Here is a 16,863-nt window from a genome sequence, read left to right as displayed (position 1 = left end):
TATTTAACGCCTAGGTCAGACCAGGCATTAGGGTAGCTGTGGACCCATTTCCATGGCTAAACACCATGGAATGGGCCCACAGATGCCCACCCTATGCCCCAGCAACACCCCCACCCACACCAGAGGGACACCAGAGGATAGGGGACCCCCTTCCTGGCTAAGTATGGGTAAGTATAGATAAGAATACAAATGTATTTTTTGGATGTGCCTTTGGGGGGCCCTTAAATGGGTCCCCCTGCATGGCACTGGGTCTAATGGCCATGCCCAGGGGACACTGGGCCCCTGGGCATGGCCATTAGGGTGGTGGGAATGACTCCTGTCTTTACTAAGGCAGGAGTCATTTTTGGGTGCAATTGCATCAAGAAATGACACTAGGCTCGTTAACGCCATACATTGGCGTTGAACAGCCTAGCATCATTTCTGGTGCCCTAACACCATTTCCCCCTGCTAGCATCTTTTATTTTGACGCTAGCCGATCGTTACCACCTGCTTGCGCCATTCCATAAATATTGCACCTGGCTTGCGATCAGGAATGGTGCAAGCCGGTGGTAAACCTTTTGACACAAAACTGCATTACCGCAGTTTTTCACCAAAATTTATAAATATTGGCCTATATTTCACAAATATAGTGTACTACAGTGTATTGTTTAGTTTTTTACATATTTAATTCTTTAGAAAAAATGTATGGCGTAACACAGAAATACAGAGAAAATACTGCACAACTTAAAACAATCAGAAAAGGTACTTTTCTTAGAAAAATTTTACTTTCTAGTTACCAGCATAGTAGTACATAATTTTTTTTTTAAATATATAGAAAAATATAAATAAATGTCCCTACTTAATAAGACTTCAATAATGTGGTAATATGTATGAAATAGTATTAAAACATGCTACTCTTCTATAATTAAGGCCCTAACCCAGAACATAGGCAATTAAAAAAGTATGCTTACTTTCTAATTTAGTAAAGGCAGCAATTAGCCAATAATATACTGCCTTGTCATCTGCATGTACTATTGTATACTGCGAAGTTACCACAGAATACCTTGGCACAATATATAACTAAGAGCTGGCTGTATTAGTGTACTTCATTACCCTTGTATCTCGCATGGGCTTGCATGGGCAATGCAAAACTTAAGTTACATTTACAAAGCTACTTAAGGCCACCAAGCCTGGTCCTGCTTTGCTTGGTAAAACTGGAGAAATGCAAAGCAGTGCAAATCACTGTCTTGCATTAATCTGCACACCATATTGTATATTCCTGACACATTTTTTCTACATCCATATGCCACTCTACTCCACTCTACGCCACTTAAGTCTACAGCGCTTAGCTATATGCCACTACACTGTACATGACCCTACTCAACTCTATTCCACTCTACATTGCTCCATAATGCACCTGTATACTGTATGCTATTCCACTGTATGCCACTTCACTCTCTGCCAGTCTACGCTATTGCATGTATGCTACTCCAGTGTACACTACTCCACTTTGTGCCAATCCACTGTATGCCACTCTTCTCTACTCTGTGCCATTGCACTCTATGCTATTTCACTGTACACCACTCCAGTCTACACACTCGGGTTTCTCTTCAAAACAAATAAATCTTTCGCCTTTTACTAAAGATTTCCGTGGTGAGGAACACCACTCCAGTCTATAGCAATTCACTCTACACTATTCCACTGTACTTCACTCAGCACCACTCCACTCTATGACACGCCACTGTATGTTACTCCACTTTAAGCCGCTCCACTCTACGCAGTTCGACTGTACACAGCTACACTGTATGCCACTTCACTGTATGCTATTCCACTATACCCCATTCATTGTACACTAATACATTGTACACCAGTACACTCTGTGCTATTCTGCTGTGTGCAACTCCAATTTAAGCCACTCTACTCTATGCTATTCCACTCTTTCCTACTCCACTGTTTGCCACTCCAGTGTATGCCACTCCACTGTACACGACTCCACTCTTTGCTATTCTACACTAAGCGACTCCACTGTACACCACTGCACTCCATGCTATTTCTCTGAATACAGTCTACTGTACCCCCACTCCACTCTTCACTATTCCACTGTATGTCACTCCACTTTACACTTCTCTACTCTAGGACACTCAACTGTCTGGTGTGTAACTCTACCCCGGTGATTGCATGCCACTCCAGTCTAGCCCATATCACTATATGCCACTGCAGTGCCACTTCACTGTATGCTACTCCACTGTACACAAGTCCACTCTACACCATTCTACTGCACGTCACATCATTCTAATGTATTCCACTGTATGCTGCTCCATTGCATGGTATTCTACTGTATGCCACTCCACTATACACTACTCCACTCTGCGCCATCCACTGTTCACCACTTCACTGCACTTAGCTCCACTGTTCGCCACTCCGCTCCACCCCACTACACTTTATGCTGTTCCATTGTACACAACTACACTCTGCACCACTCCACTATATGCTGTTATATTCTACTCCACTCCACTGTATGCCACTCAAGCCTACACCACTCCACTGTAAGCCACTCTATTCTATGCTACTACACACTACGCTATTCCACTGTGTGCCACACTGCTATTATGCCACTACACTGTACGTTATTTCACAGTGTGCCAGTCCACCGTGCATTATTCCACTGTATGCCACTCCAGTGTACACCACTCCACTTCACTCTACAACACTCCACTCTATGCTGTTCCAGTGTGCACCACTCCTCTCTTTACCACTACCCTCTATGCCACTCCATTTCATATTACTCCACTCCACAACAGTCTAAGCTATTCTATTCTATACATCTTCAATCTATACCGCTCCACTCTACGCAATTTCACTCTGCTCAATTCTATTGTATGCCACTAAACTGTATGCTATTCCATTCCACTCCACTGTACATAATACACTGTTTGCCACTCAACTCTACACTATTCCAATGTATGCAGCTCCACTGTGTGCCATTCCACTCTACCCCAATGCACCATACACCACTGTAATGTACACCACTCCACTTTACACCAGTCCACTGTACTGCTCCACTCTATGCTATTCCACTGTGCGTCACTCCACTATATGCCACTACATTCCATGCTATTCCACTGTATGTCAGTCCATTTTGCATCACTCCACTCTACGGCATTCCACTGTCTGGTTTTACACTCTACCCCACTGCACTGTACACAACTCCAGTCTACACTATTCCACTGTACCTCACTCCACTTTATGCTCCTTCACTCTACCCTATTCCACTGCATGATTGTTCACTGTACGCCGCTTCACTCTACCCTATTCCACTGTATGCCACTCCACTGTACGCTGTAAACTAATATACTCCATGCTATTCCACTCTTTGCAACTCCCATCTACGCTTCTCTACTCTATGTTATTTGATCTCAACCCCCTCTACTGTCTGCCACTCCACTGTATGCTACTCCACTCTATGCTATTACACTCTAAGCCACTGCACTGTATGCCACTCCAATCCATGTTATTCCACTATATTCCACTCCCCTGTATGCTGTTTCATTGTATGGCACCACTGTACGCTAGTCCACTCTTTCCCACTCCACTATATGCTATTCCACTCACTCCACTGGACTCCACCACAGTCTATGAAACTCCACTTTATACCACTCATCTGTATGCTCGTCCACTCTATTCTATTACACTGTACACTACTTTACTATATGCCACTCCACTCTATGCTATTTCACTATATGCCACTCCGCTGTACACCATTCCACTGTATGCCTCTCCAGTGTACACCACTGAACTCTATGCCACTCCACTATGCGCTATTCCGGTGTACACCATTCCACCCTACCCCTCTCAACTCTACACCACTCCACTGTACACCACAATACTATGCTACAACACTGTATGTCATCACACTGCACACATGATACGCAATGATACAACACTCTAAAGACGACACTGTACAACACTGCAATCTACTTCACTCTAGTCTATGCTACTCAGGTCTACTCCACTCAACGAACCTATACTCCACTGTATGATACTCTATGGTCCTCCACTGCACCAAACTCTACTCTACTCTATACTGCCCCCCGGTTCAATACTATACTCCAGACTATGTGACTATACAACACAGTAGTCCACTCTGTGCCAGTCTGTACTTCACTCTATTACACTGTACGCAACTTTCTCTATGCCACTGCACCAGAATGTACTCCACTCTACTCAGTAACATGCCAATATACTTGACTCTACTCCACTCTGTCACTCCACCCAACAGCCCTGTATGGCACTCACTTCTACAACACTCTATGCCACTCCATTGGACCACAGTCTACCAGAGTCTATTCTACTTTAACTCACTGTATGATACAACACTATCCACTTTATGCCACTCCACCTTACTCAACTCCCACACTTTATGACACGGCATACAACTCCATTGTACAACACAGCACTCCTTTCTATAACACTTTTCTCCACTCTGTGCTATGCCACGAAACTGTACTCTGCTCCATGGCACTATACTATAAGAGATACCACTTTACTATTGAACTCTTTAGTGCACTCTATGCTCTGCTATGCACTCTATGCTATGCCACTTGGCTCCACTGTATGACAGTTTACCCCACTCTTCACCACTGTATAATACTCCAATGTATGCCACTCCACCCTACAACACTATACTCTACTCTTTAAAATTGCACTCTACAAAACTGCCACTGAACTACACTGTATGCCCCTGCACTCCACTGTACAGCACGCTCCCCAACTCTATACCACTCCACAACACTCTATTCCACTCTAATACACACTATGCAGCTATCTCTATGCCACTCCACCACACTTTACTCAACTGTACTCTAGGGCACACTACTCCACTCTACTCCACTGTACGCTTCTACTCAACTGCACACCATTCCACTTTCTGCGACTCTGTGATACTCAACAACCCTCTATACCACTGCTGTCTACCACATTCCACACACTGTACTGTATGACAGTACTCTACAAGACTCTACTCCACTCTATGCCACTTAACTATACTTTACTATATGAAACTTTCCAATTTTATAGACCATGCCACTTCACTCCACTGTACCATGCATTACTGGACTTTATGACACTTTACTATACTGTATGATACACCAGGCTACTCAGCTCCACTGCACACCACTCTACTGTCAACATAACACTCCACTGTATAACAGTGTATTGCACGCAACTCCACTGAACTTTACTCCTCTAAACTCCACTGTATGCTGGTCTACAGTACAACACCCTACTGAACTCTAAGCAACTCCACTTTACAAGATTCTACTACACTTTATGCAACTGTATGACACTTTACTCAGTTTTACAGCCATCTACTATACGGCACTGTACTACACAGAAAGACACTTTAGCACACACTGCTCAACTCCTCTCTATATGACACAGCAGTCCACTATACATTACTGTGTTCCATGACACTCTCCTATACTGTACAACACTACCACTGTCCACTGTATGACACACCACTCTACAACACTCCAGTGTATGAGGTTTACCTCACCCCCAAAACACAGCACACCGGAGAAGAGTGGGGAGAACATGGTGGCCGGCTAGCGTGCGGGCCGTGGGAGGATCTCAGGGCCCGATCTTGATTTATCATGCTGCTAGGGGAAATAAGGGAAATAACGCGCAGGAAAACGCGCGGCTTTCTGTAGACCTGAAGAACTTCTCTCCTTACCGGAATTATAACGGAAGGGCCGAGGTGGAGGGGGCCCGGCACGGAGGAAGCCTGAACAGGGAAGCGCCGGCTCTGTGGTCCAGGGCTGCATGGGAGCTCCAGCGTGGCAGGGAGGCAGTGATTAGGATCCCCCTCCGGGGAAGAGGTGGCAGAGGCAGCACAAGTCGCGGTGCTGCCCTAGAGGTGGGTGATTTTGCAGGAACATCACATCCTTGGCTGAAAGAGGAGACTGGCAGGAAAGGTAATGACCCCCCCCCCCCCAATTGTAGGACTGCCCCTCTTGGGGTCATGCATGAAGGAATAGAGTTTTAAAAATCTAAGTACATCGCTATGCATGGCCCTAGGGGGACGAGTAAAAAGACAGGAAATATAGCGGGAGGGGCAACAGGAGTAAGTAAACCTGGCATAGTATACTCTCTTAGGAGTGGCAAGAGGATTTTGGGGTCCAAGGGGGAAGACCTGAATACTGGGGGAAGTTTTCCGGAGCAAGAGACTTACATCAGGCGCAACAACAGAAGGAGTGGAAAGGTCCTCCCGAGTTTAAAAGGAGGGACCTTATTGAATAAAGAGCGCAGAATTACTCCCTCTTTAAAAACTTATTTCAGAGTCTTACCCAGTACCCTAAGTATGGAGGGGAGCGAACCTGGGCAAGGGGCAGTTTTGGAAGATGGGGCAACCCAAATTTGGCAAATTCAGTGTAGCCCAAATATGTTTCGAGCGCTGGAAGAAGCGCATGGGGGTGAGTTGGATGTCCCTGGCCCCCAGGACAAGGAGCGGTAGTCCATTGTACTAATGGTGTGCATAATGGTGGATTGCAGGAGTCTGACACAAATGATGTACCAGGGCCTAGTGGGGGTAATCAGCAGCTTGGTCTGGTTTTGGGGCACCAGCTGGTGGATCAGAGACATGAGGCCCCCCTGAGAATTCTTCCCCGGGGTACAGAAGGGCTTGAGCGGGTGTCGGCAGAGTAGCCCTTGGAACAATCTATAACAGGAATGCTGATAGCACTCTCCCTGGAGGTCAGGGGTGGTTTCAAGACTTTGAATGCTAACCAGAAGGAGATAAGAGGTCTGTGTGAGACCCTTGGGGAAAAGATAGATGAATTGGTAGGTAGGACGGCCGCCCTGGAGGAAGAAGTTTGAGATTTAAGGATGGCGGTGGAAAGAAGCAAGGTGGAAATACAGAGTTTAAGAGCAGGAGAAGAAAGTGTTTTGTTGAAATTGAAATCTCTAGAGAATAATCAGCGAAGGAATAATCTGAGATTCTTAAAGGTACCAGAAAGTATGGAAGGGGGGGACCTGAAAGGGTTCATAGTTCGTTTGATCAAACAAGAAGTACAGGTTGAGATACGGAAGATGCCATCTCGAGAGATATTCAAAGGGTGCACAGGGACCCGTTTCGGAAATTGCCCAATAAGGATAAGCCCAAGAGAATCCTGGTTTGCTTTCAGACGTATGCGATTAAGGAGCGTATTCGGTCGGCCGCACTAAAAAAGAGATTGTTTACTGTGGAAGGTACAAATTTCGAGATCAGGTCAGACTTATCAAGTGTGACTTTAAATAAGCAATGGGAACTGGGGAGAAGAATTGAGGTTTTGAAGGGGCTTGGCGCCAGCGCCCAATTAAAATTCCCAGCCACTTTGAAGGTAATGGCGAGTAACAAAATGTATAATTTTAGAGACAGTAAAGAGGTAGATGAGCTGATCAAAACCTTGGAAAAAAGAGACTAAGGCAGGGGATGTGAGTTTTCCTTTTCCCCTTTTTTCACAATAAAATGTATGGGTCTGGGGAGTCCTCCTGAGGCATTTTCGCCTAGATTAGGAATAGGGTGGGTTCTCCCAGGGTGCACGGGGAGGGGATGGAGGTGGGGGTCAGATCAGGGGTGGAGGGGGAAGGTGGGGGTAATCACAGGGTGGGGAGCATGGGGAAAAAATCAAAAAAATATGTCCTCATTCAGTAGACTCTTTCGTGGTTTGGATGATGGGTGAGAATGAGCTGAGACTTTTGTCCTGGAATATTAATGGTCTTCGGGTTGTAAAGAGGCAAAAAAGATTGCTGTAATATTTCAGGGATGTACAATTTAACATGTTGGTTTTGCAGGAAACACATCTGTCTAATGAAGAATGCATTAAGGTGTTTAGACCATGTAGCTGGGTGCAGCAGATTTCGAGTACTACTCAGGCTGGCGGCAGTAAAGGGGTGGCCATTATAATCAAAAACCACCCTAAGATTTCCTTTCAGTGTGGACCAGTCGATAAGGCGGGTAGGTGGATTATCGGAAAATTGGTAGCGTTCGATTCAACGTTTACTTTGGTGGCTTACTATGGGCCTAATAAAGATGACCCGGCACCTTTGGAGGATCTATTTCGGCAGTTGATCCAATTTCCAGATCCAATAATATGGATGGGCGATTTTAATGTTATACTGAGTTATCAACTTGATAGATCCTCTGGTAGTAGATCGATATTTAATCAAAAGATGCGCTCCCGGCTACTAACTATGATGTCGCAGTTGGGCTTACATGATGTATGGAGGGAAAGGATGGGATTAAAACGGGGTTACACATACAATAATAAAAAATATAGGCATCAATCAAGAATAGATTATGCTTTGGTAGATGGGAGAATAAGAGACTGCGTAGGGGAAATAGCTCATGTTGGAGTTCACCTATCGGACCACTCTGCAGTTAGTTTGAGTGTTTGGTTAAAAGGTAAGGTTGCCCAGGACAGGTGGACATTAGATAGAACTCTATTATTAGACAATGGCATAGTTGCAGGATTAAGAGCAGATGCATAGGAGTTTTTTAAGTTTAATGTGGGGTCATCGTCACTTGCTATGGTGTGGGATACTTTTAAGGCTTTCCTAAGAGGTAGACTGATAAGAGCGGCCTGGGTTAAAAGGAAAGAGTATAAGGAGGAAATCAGTTGGTTGGAAGGGTGTATACAACAAGTGGAGTGGGAGCTGATAGATCTAGCTCCCGAAGAAGAGGAAAAAATTGGGAGACTTGCTAAATTACATCAAAAGTTAAGGTATGAAATTCTAGCAGTGCTGGATTAAAGGATTAAGGCAAGGTGCGAGGCAAACAGATCTGCCCACTTTGAGTATGGTGAGAATTGTGGGAAATTATTGGCCTGGAAAATAAGGACAAATTTAGGTAGGAATAATGTAGTTAGGATTCTGGATAAGGAGTCAGGCCTCGTTTCTAATAATAACAACAAGATCCGGGAGATCTTTTGAAACCACTTTAAGGAGCTGTATACAGAAGACTTAGAAGGGTCTCCAGAGAAAGTTAAAGAATGGTTGAGGAATTTAGACCTAGTGGTCCTGGAGGAGCAGGATAATACATTTTTGAATGATCCTATTGGGCAAGGAGAAGTGGAGCAGTGTATACAGGCAGGGAAGTCGGCGAAAGCCCCCGGGCCAGATGGATTACCTTTTGAGGTTTATATACCTCTAGGAGGTAGTATAATAACATTTCTAACTGAGCCATGTAATAATATTTTGTTGGAGGGGGTACATGTCCCGCTTCTTGGAAGGAGGCCATTATTACCCTGATTTTAAAACCAGGAAAGGACCCAAAAAAGCTGTGATTCATACAGGCCGATCTCTCTATTAAATTGTAATTATAAAATATTCACAAAAGTTCTGGCAAAGAGATTAGGGGGAGCCTTAGGTAAAGATCAGAAAGGTTTCATCAAGGGGAGATACATGCAAGAGCTGACTCAGTGCCTGATAGGCTCCATAGACTTGGCTAAAGTATACAAGGAGCCTTTGGCCTTAGTAATGATTGATGCTACAAAAGCGTTTGATAGAGTTAACTGGGTCTATTTGGGTGTCCTCTGTGAGGCTCTCAATTTGGGAGAGAAATTTATTAGGGCATTGCGGATAATATATCAGAATGCAGAGGCAAAAATCCTGGTCAACGGTACTTTAACGCGCCCCTTTAAAATTGGGAGGTGAACTAGACAGGGTTGTCCATTATCACCACTGCTATTTAACATATATATTGAACCCTTGGCGTGCAAGATTAGAAGAGAACAGAGAATAATCCTGTTTCGGGGTGGGGCTTGGAGTAGGAAAATTGCTTTTATTGCAGATGACCTGATGGTGTATACAGCGAACCTGCAGCAAACCCTACTGGTTTTGGAAGAACTGACAAGGGAATTTGGGGAAATTGCTGGATATGCGGTTAATAAGCAAAAGACTGAAATTATTACCTGGAATATACAAGAGGAGAGTGTTTTAATTAAGAAGCAATTGAAATATCTGGGCATCGTGATCACACAAGATATAGACAAAATAGCAGAGGTTAATTTTTTAAGAGTTATGTCAGATGTCAGCAAATTAATGAAGAGTTGGGGTAGTCTATCTCTTACTATTTATGGGAGGGTTAATTTAGTAAAGATGACGATATAACCAAAGTTATTACTTATTTTCAATGCGTTCCCATTGAAATATAAGAAAGAATGGTTGGGTAAATTACAAGGTAGAATTAGTAGTTTTATTTGGGCCTCCAAAGGTGCGCAAATTGCATGGAAGAAATTGAGACGGAGGAAGGAGAAGGGAGGGTTAGCTCTGCCTGATCTTCAATATTGTGCCTGGGCGGTCTTTATTAAGAACATGAGGGGGGCATTGAATGTGTCAAAGATTTCAGATCTGGGGCAGGTCCTTAAAGTTATGATGGAATCTAATTACGATACACAGTCAGGGTTCCTTTATAAATTTGGGGATCCAAAATATTTAAAAAGGTGAGGTTTAAAATATTGCAAGACTCTGCTAATATCTGGTATGACCTAAGGAGGGCTACCAAGCTACAGTTTTATAGTAAATATGCGCCTCTCTGGGATGCTCGGTGCTCACTAGAATGGACAAGAGACACTTTGGCTAAACCTCTGAAGGTGGCTGGGCTGGTGCAATGGGGACAGCTTTGTATTGATGGGGAGTTACTCCCCTATGAGGATTTTAATATAAAGGTAGATGGACTTCTTTCCAAATTTAAATACTTGCAAATATGGAGTTGGCTGAAGAGTGTCAAGGAAAAGGTGGACGGCTCCAATGAACTGGAAGAACTACTATTTCAAGACCCTGTGGGAAAGAAAGAAGTAGCAAAATGGTATTGGACATTGATGGAAACGGTGGATGGAGAATTTCACTTACCTGAGGAAATCTGGGGAGGATGCTGCCTGGAGAACAGATAAGAGATTTATGGCAAGTATCTATTACTTTATTGTATGCCACAGTCAAATCTGCCTGCCTAAGACGAAACCATTTGTTCTCCATTCACAGGGCCTTTTGGTCCCCAGAGAAACTGTCTAAATTGACGGAAGGCACCCCGGTTATCTGCAAAAAGTGCAGCAAGGATCGAGCAAGCGATATCCACATGTTTTGGGAGTGTCCCCAGCTCAGTTTGTTCTGGAAAAAGGTTGGTGAGATAGTGAATAGAATTATACCCCTAGAGTACCAGGTAAGCCCCTCCTTAGTTATTTTTGGCTGTCAATTGGACTCCAGGAATGAAACAAAAAATGATGCTAAATTACTTTTTTATATGATGCTGTTAGCAAAGTGGGAGATATGTAAGAAATGGATAAGGGCTTCTCCCCCGACGGCGATAGAGTGGAAGGATTCGCTAATATATAATTTAACTTTTGATGTATGGGATAAAGAATCAAATAAGAAGTACAAATTTTGGGACCCACTGAAAAGTTGGTTGGAATCGTAAGAATGAGGTATTGTCCTGTGATTATGTCAAGGCGGGTTCCCGGCAGCTTTGAAGGCGGGCCGGTGAGACTCTGCTAATCAGAGAAGCGGGTTGTCCTGGACAAGAGTCTCTAGGGGGAGATTATTTGTTATTTGAACTGATCTCCCTCATCGAGAGGCTGGACAAGTGAATGAGGACAAATAAAAAGAAAAAAAAAAAAACACTCCAGTGTATGACATTGTACTATACAATACTCTCTGCCACTCTACTGGATGACATTTCACTCCTCAGCACTGAACTGTACCACACTTTTTTGAACTGTAGTCCACTCTATGCCACTAAATTGCACAACACTCTTCTACACTCTGTCACTCTACGACATTAAATTTTATTGTATTGTACTCCATTCCACTGTACACCAAGCCACTCCACTATACAGTACTCCACTCCACTATATGACACACCATATCACTGCACAATATAACACTTTACCCCATTATATGCAACGCCACTCCACTCCACTCTATTCAACTCTACAACACTAGACACTACACTACTGTACACCACTGTCCTTCAACATACTCTAAGACCCTGCACTTAATAACACTCAATTAAATGACACTCTATGATTTGAAAAACTTTTATTAAAAATAAAAAAATAAAATATTTAATGAAATAAACAAAGGTTACAGATGAGTTATAGTCACCTCACAAGCAACACTGCATTAAATATAAATAGCCACTATCCATACCATGTGTTTTCTGAAATGATGTAGTTTCAGATGGCATAAGTGTTGTTCTTAATGCTATAATTTTATAAGTCGTAATATGCAGGGGTATAACAAATGCATGGAGAAGGGAAAAGTTATAGAAATTCTGCAGATATAGTTATACTTATCTAAAAAAACTATGACTCGTGCCCTAAGGTAACTAAAGTGCTCCCCCCGCATGCACGTTTTTCTCATCATTAATTTTATTGGAAATGTTGCAGTGATATTATCAATGATGTCATAGAAGATGTCATGACTAATGTGAGGTAATTAACAGTGCATGGAGAGGGCACAAGTGATAATTACCTTAGGGCATGAGTTATAGTTTCTTGAGCTAAGTATATCTATAACTGCTGAATCTCTATGGTTTTGTGTGTTTATAATCTGAATCTAACTGTAATGTCTCTGTATCCTTTGTTTTTAGTGAATTTCGAACGGTTTTTAAATTTTTATTTCCTAACTGTAACTTCCCTGTAACCTTTGGCTTTTTCAGTGAACTTCTAGTGTTTTGTAACATAAAGTAATATTTAATTGCCATACATTAATACAACCACTGTCACACCCAGCCCTGTGGCCCTGGAATCAACCCCAGAACGCACCAAACCCCATGCTGCACAAGGCCTTTGGTTGTGTGGGTGTGCGAGTGTGTGAATTTCTGTGTGAGTGGCTGTGTGAGTCTGTGACTGGGTGTGGTATTGGTTTTGTGGGTCAAGTTTGAATGAGTATGCGAGTGGGTCTGTGAGTGGGTGTATTTCTTTATTGGGGTCTGGATCTGTCACAGATTCACATGGGAGGGTGCGCTGAGTGCGGTGGAGGATCTGTGGATTCCCACGTGCCTCGGAGAAAGTGTTTTTGGGCAATTTCTTTCCCATGAGGGGTCCCTTGGAGATCCCTCCATCAGTCCTATGGGGTTAAGGCACCTCTATCCTGGCCCCTTACATAATATTTTATATTTATTACTCCCCCCACCCTTCGGGAACAAGGTCCAGAATCAGAAAATGGCGGATGGAACTTTCCTGTCAGGTTGTGGCCAGCCAATCAGGGCATTGCTTTTGGGATGTTGATCTGTGGATCTACATACACATATATTTTTCTTTAACAACTCCAAAACTACTAGATTTACACCGAATTACAAAAAAAAGATCTTTCTGGACCAAGATCTAGCTATCTGCCAAATGTGGTGTAATTCCTTTCAGAGGTTTGGGCTGCTTGTCTCTGAAGAAAAAATTATCTGCCTGCACAAGCAACAAAATAGTGCTTTATTAAAAAAAGTAGTGTATTGTCTGTCTTCGCACTTATAACCTGCACTGGCACAGAGGTGGTCATTACAACCCTGGCGGACGGTGTTAAAGTGGCGGTAAGACCGCCAACAGGCCGGCGGTAAAAAAATTGCAATTACGACGTGGCGGAAACCGCCAACAAAGACAGACACTCTAACACTCCGACCGCCACGGTGGTACAAACAAACAGCACAGCGGTCACCGCCAACAGACAGGGGGGAGACAATGTACCGCCCACACTATTATGACAGGCCAATCCGCCACCTTTTCCGGGGCGGATTCACCACGGATAAAAACACGACGGAAACAGGAATTTCGAAGGGAAAACGCTCACCTCTACACACTCCACAAGGAACGAGGACACCATGGAACCGGAACTCCAAATCCTACCTGCGATAGTCTCCTGCTCCTCTACCAGGAGCACGAACGCCGGAGGCGAAGACCACGGTGAGTACTGCACCTACGACACAGGGGAGTGGGGAGGCAAAAAACAGGGACACACACATGCAACACCCCAACCCCCACCCTCCCTCACCCACTACAACACACATACTAATGCATATCAATACATCACAGTTACACCCCACCAAACCCCCCGGAAGAATGCAAAGACCAAAGAAAATGAGTGTAACCATCGGAATATATTAAAAACAAGTAGGCAGAAACATATATATATATGTACACCATGTACAAAATAAATACCAGGCATAGTAGTCCAGGTACTGCACAAAGAAAGTCCGTGGAACACTGGGACCACACGGTATGGGCGAGGCCCACACAAGAACCCCGACCATGATGGAGAGAACACTGCAGGGGCATCAGATACCAAGAAAATAGGCACCTCAGGGGGAGGGAAACGGAGGCACCTCAGCCGCTTGAGTGCACGACACCAAATCCACGAGGAGGCCACATGCCCACTGTTCAATCCTGGGGAGTGCAAAGCCACAGTCTCTCAAGTCTCTACAGTGGGTGGTTTGCCCACTGGTCAATCCTGGGGAGTGCAAAGCCAAGTCTCTCAAGTCTCTACAGTGGGTGGTTTGCCCACTGTTCAATCCTGGGAAGTGCAAAGCCACAGTCTCTCAAGTCTCTACAGTGGGTGGCTTGCCCACCGTTCAATCCTGGGGAGTGCAAAGCCACAGTCTCTCAAGTCTCCAGAGTGGGTGGCTTGCCCACTGTTCAATCCTGGGGAGTGCAAAGCCACAGTCTCTCAAGTGGATAACAGTCTCCACTGGTTCTGGAAGGGGCATGGTGCCCAGAGTGCTTCATCCTGTGAAGGACAGAGGTAGTGGGTGGATCTCTCCACTGGTTCTGGAGGGGGACTGGTGCCCAGATTGCTTCATCCTGTTAAGGACAGAGGTAGTGGATAGATCTGTCCACTGGTTCTGGAGGGGGACTGTTGCCCAGAGTGCTTCATCCTGTTAAGGACAGAGGTAGTGGATGGATCTCTCCACTGGTTCTGGAGGGGGACTGGTGCCCAGAGTGCTTCATTCTGTTAAGGACAGAGGTAGTGGATGGATCTCTCCACTGGTTCTGGAGGGGGACTGGTGCCCAGAGTGCTTCATCCTGTTAAGGACAGAGGTAGTGGATGGATCTCTCCACTGGTTCTGGAGGGTGATTGGTGCCCAGAGTGCATCACTCACCCCGTGATGGACCCAGTTGCGTCAGTGCCCCTGCCACTCATGGGCTAGCGGTGCTTGAGTTGGCGGTGCCCTGTTCAGCGGTGCTTGAGTTGGCGGTGCCCTGTTTAGCGGTGCTTGAGTTGGCAGTGCCCTGTGCAGTGGTGCTTGAGTTGGCAGTGCCCTGTTCAGTGGTGCTTGAGTTGGCGGTGCCCTGTTCAGCGGTGCTTGAGTTGGCCCAGCGGGGCTTGTGCTGGCGGTCCTTCATGGCCCAGCGGGGCTTGTGCTGGCGGTCCTTCATGGATCAGCTGGGCTGGGGCTGGCGGTGCCCTCCTGGGCAGCTGGGCTGGGGCTGGCGGTGGCCTCCTGGGCAGCTGGGCTGGGGCTGGCGGTGGCCTCCTGGGCAGCTGGGCTGGGGCTGGCGGTGGCCTCCTGGGCAGCTGGGCTGGGGCTGGTGGGGCCCTCCTGGGCAGCTGGGCTGGGGCTGGTGGGGCCCTCCTGGGCAGTGGGCTGGGGCTGGCGGGGCCCTCCTGGGCAGCTGGGCTGGCGGTGTCCTCCTGGGCAGCTGGGCTGGGGCTGGCCGTGGCCTCCTGGGCAGCTCGGCTGGGGCTGGCGGGGCACTCCTGGGCAGCTGGGCTGGGGCTGGCGGGGCCCTCCTGGGCAGCGGGGATGATGGCGGTCTTCTCCGCCGTGCAGCTCTTCCCAGACTTGCCGGGTTTCTTGTGGCCTTTCCCTACCTTGGAAGGTGTCACAGCTGACTCCACACTCCCACAGGGACCCCTGGGAGCGGCTTTGGTGGCTGGAGTCTTCCCCCTCTCCCGCCGGGCACTGGCCAACTTCTGATGCTTCACAGGTGGGGGACTGTCTGTGTGTCCGTTCCACACTGGCTGTCCTGGTGGCCGGTGCACTCCACATACCGGTGACTACAGGCACCACTGGTCCCAGAGATGTTGTGGCTGAGGTGCTAGTTCGGGACCTATGAGATGGACGGGGTGGGGGAGGTGTGGGAAAAAGGCTGGACAGGAAAAGTTTTTGGGACACACTGGTACGGGTAGCTGGAGGGGCTTTGGGAGTGGAGGAAGAGGTGGTGGTAGTAGGAGGTGTACGTTTGGTGACTTTGGGTGCAGGTGCATGCGCTGGAGGCTGTTGTGAGGTGGATGGCTGTTGGGTCGGTGTGTGCCTACGTTTGTGTATCTTGGGAGGGGGCGTCAAAGACACACTGGGAGAGGACACAGGGGACGTGTGAATGGTAGTGGGGTGGTGACTGCAGGTGAGCGGGGTGTGCTGGTGGGTGTGCTGGTGAGGGACGTAGTGGCTGTAGAGGTAGTGCATGCAGGTGTGAGTATAGACGAGACTGGGAGGGAGGCGGGAGACGAGGAGGAGGGGGAAACAGTGGAGGTAGTGGATGTTGGTGTGTCTGCATGTGTGTGTTGTTTGTGTGAGTCCCTGTGGGATGGGTGGTGCTTGTGTTTGCCAGATCTTCCCTGGTGTGTTGAGGTGTGTGCATGCTGGTCTGTAGGTGTGCTTGGGATAGGCAGAGGTACAGGGGATTGGGTCTGGGTGGAAGAAGTTGGAGGGGGGAGGCTAGAGACGGGGTCAATGGCTGCCATCAGTGCTGAGGCCAGAGTTTGAAAAGCTCGGTGAAGGGCCGCCTGACCACAATGAATGCCCTCCAGGAATGCATTAGTTTGTTGCAACTGCCTTTCTGCACCCTGGATGGCATTCAAAATGGTAGACTGCCCAACAGTGAGGGACCTGAGGAGGTCAATGGCCTCCTCACTGAGGGCAGC

The 16,863-nt window shown here is 46.4% G+C and overlaps 1 non-coding gene across 1 annotated transcript; it reads left to right on the top strand.

The window, feature by feature from the left end:
• Positions 1 to 1,573: 1,573 nt before the first annotated feature.
• Positions 1,574 to 1,688, top strand: LOC138266742 (U5 spliceosomal RNA). The gene has a single exon (XR_011199672.1). It is a non-coding gene; the product is annotated as a U5 spliceosomal RNA (small nuclear RNA).
• The last annotated feature ends 15,175 nt before the right edge of the window (positions 1,689 to 16,863 follow it).

This window comes from Pleurodeles waltl, chromosome 11 (genome assembly GCF_031143425.1).
Source record: "Pleurodeles waltl isolate 20211129_DDA chromosome 11, aPleWal1.hap1.20221129, whole genome shotgun sequence".
Classification (NCBI taxonomy): Eukaryota; Metazoa; Chordata; class Amphibia; order Caudata; family Salamandridae; genus Pleurodeles; species Pleurodeles waltl.
This window is presented reverse-complemented; position numbering and strand designations above follow the sequence as displayed.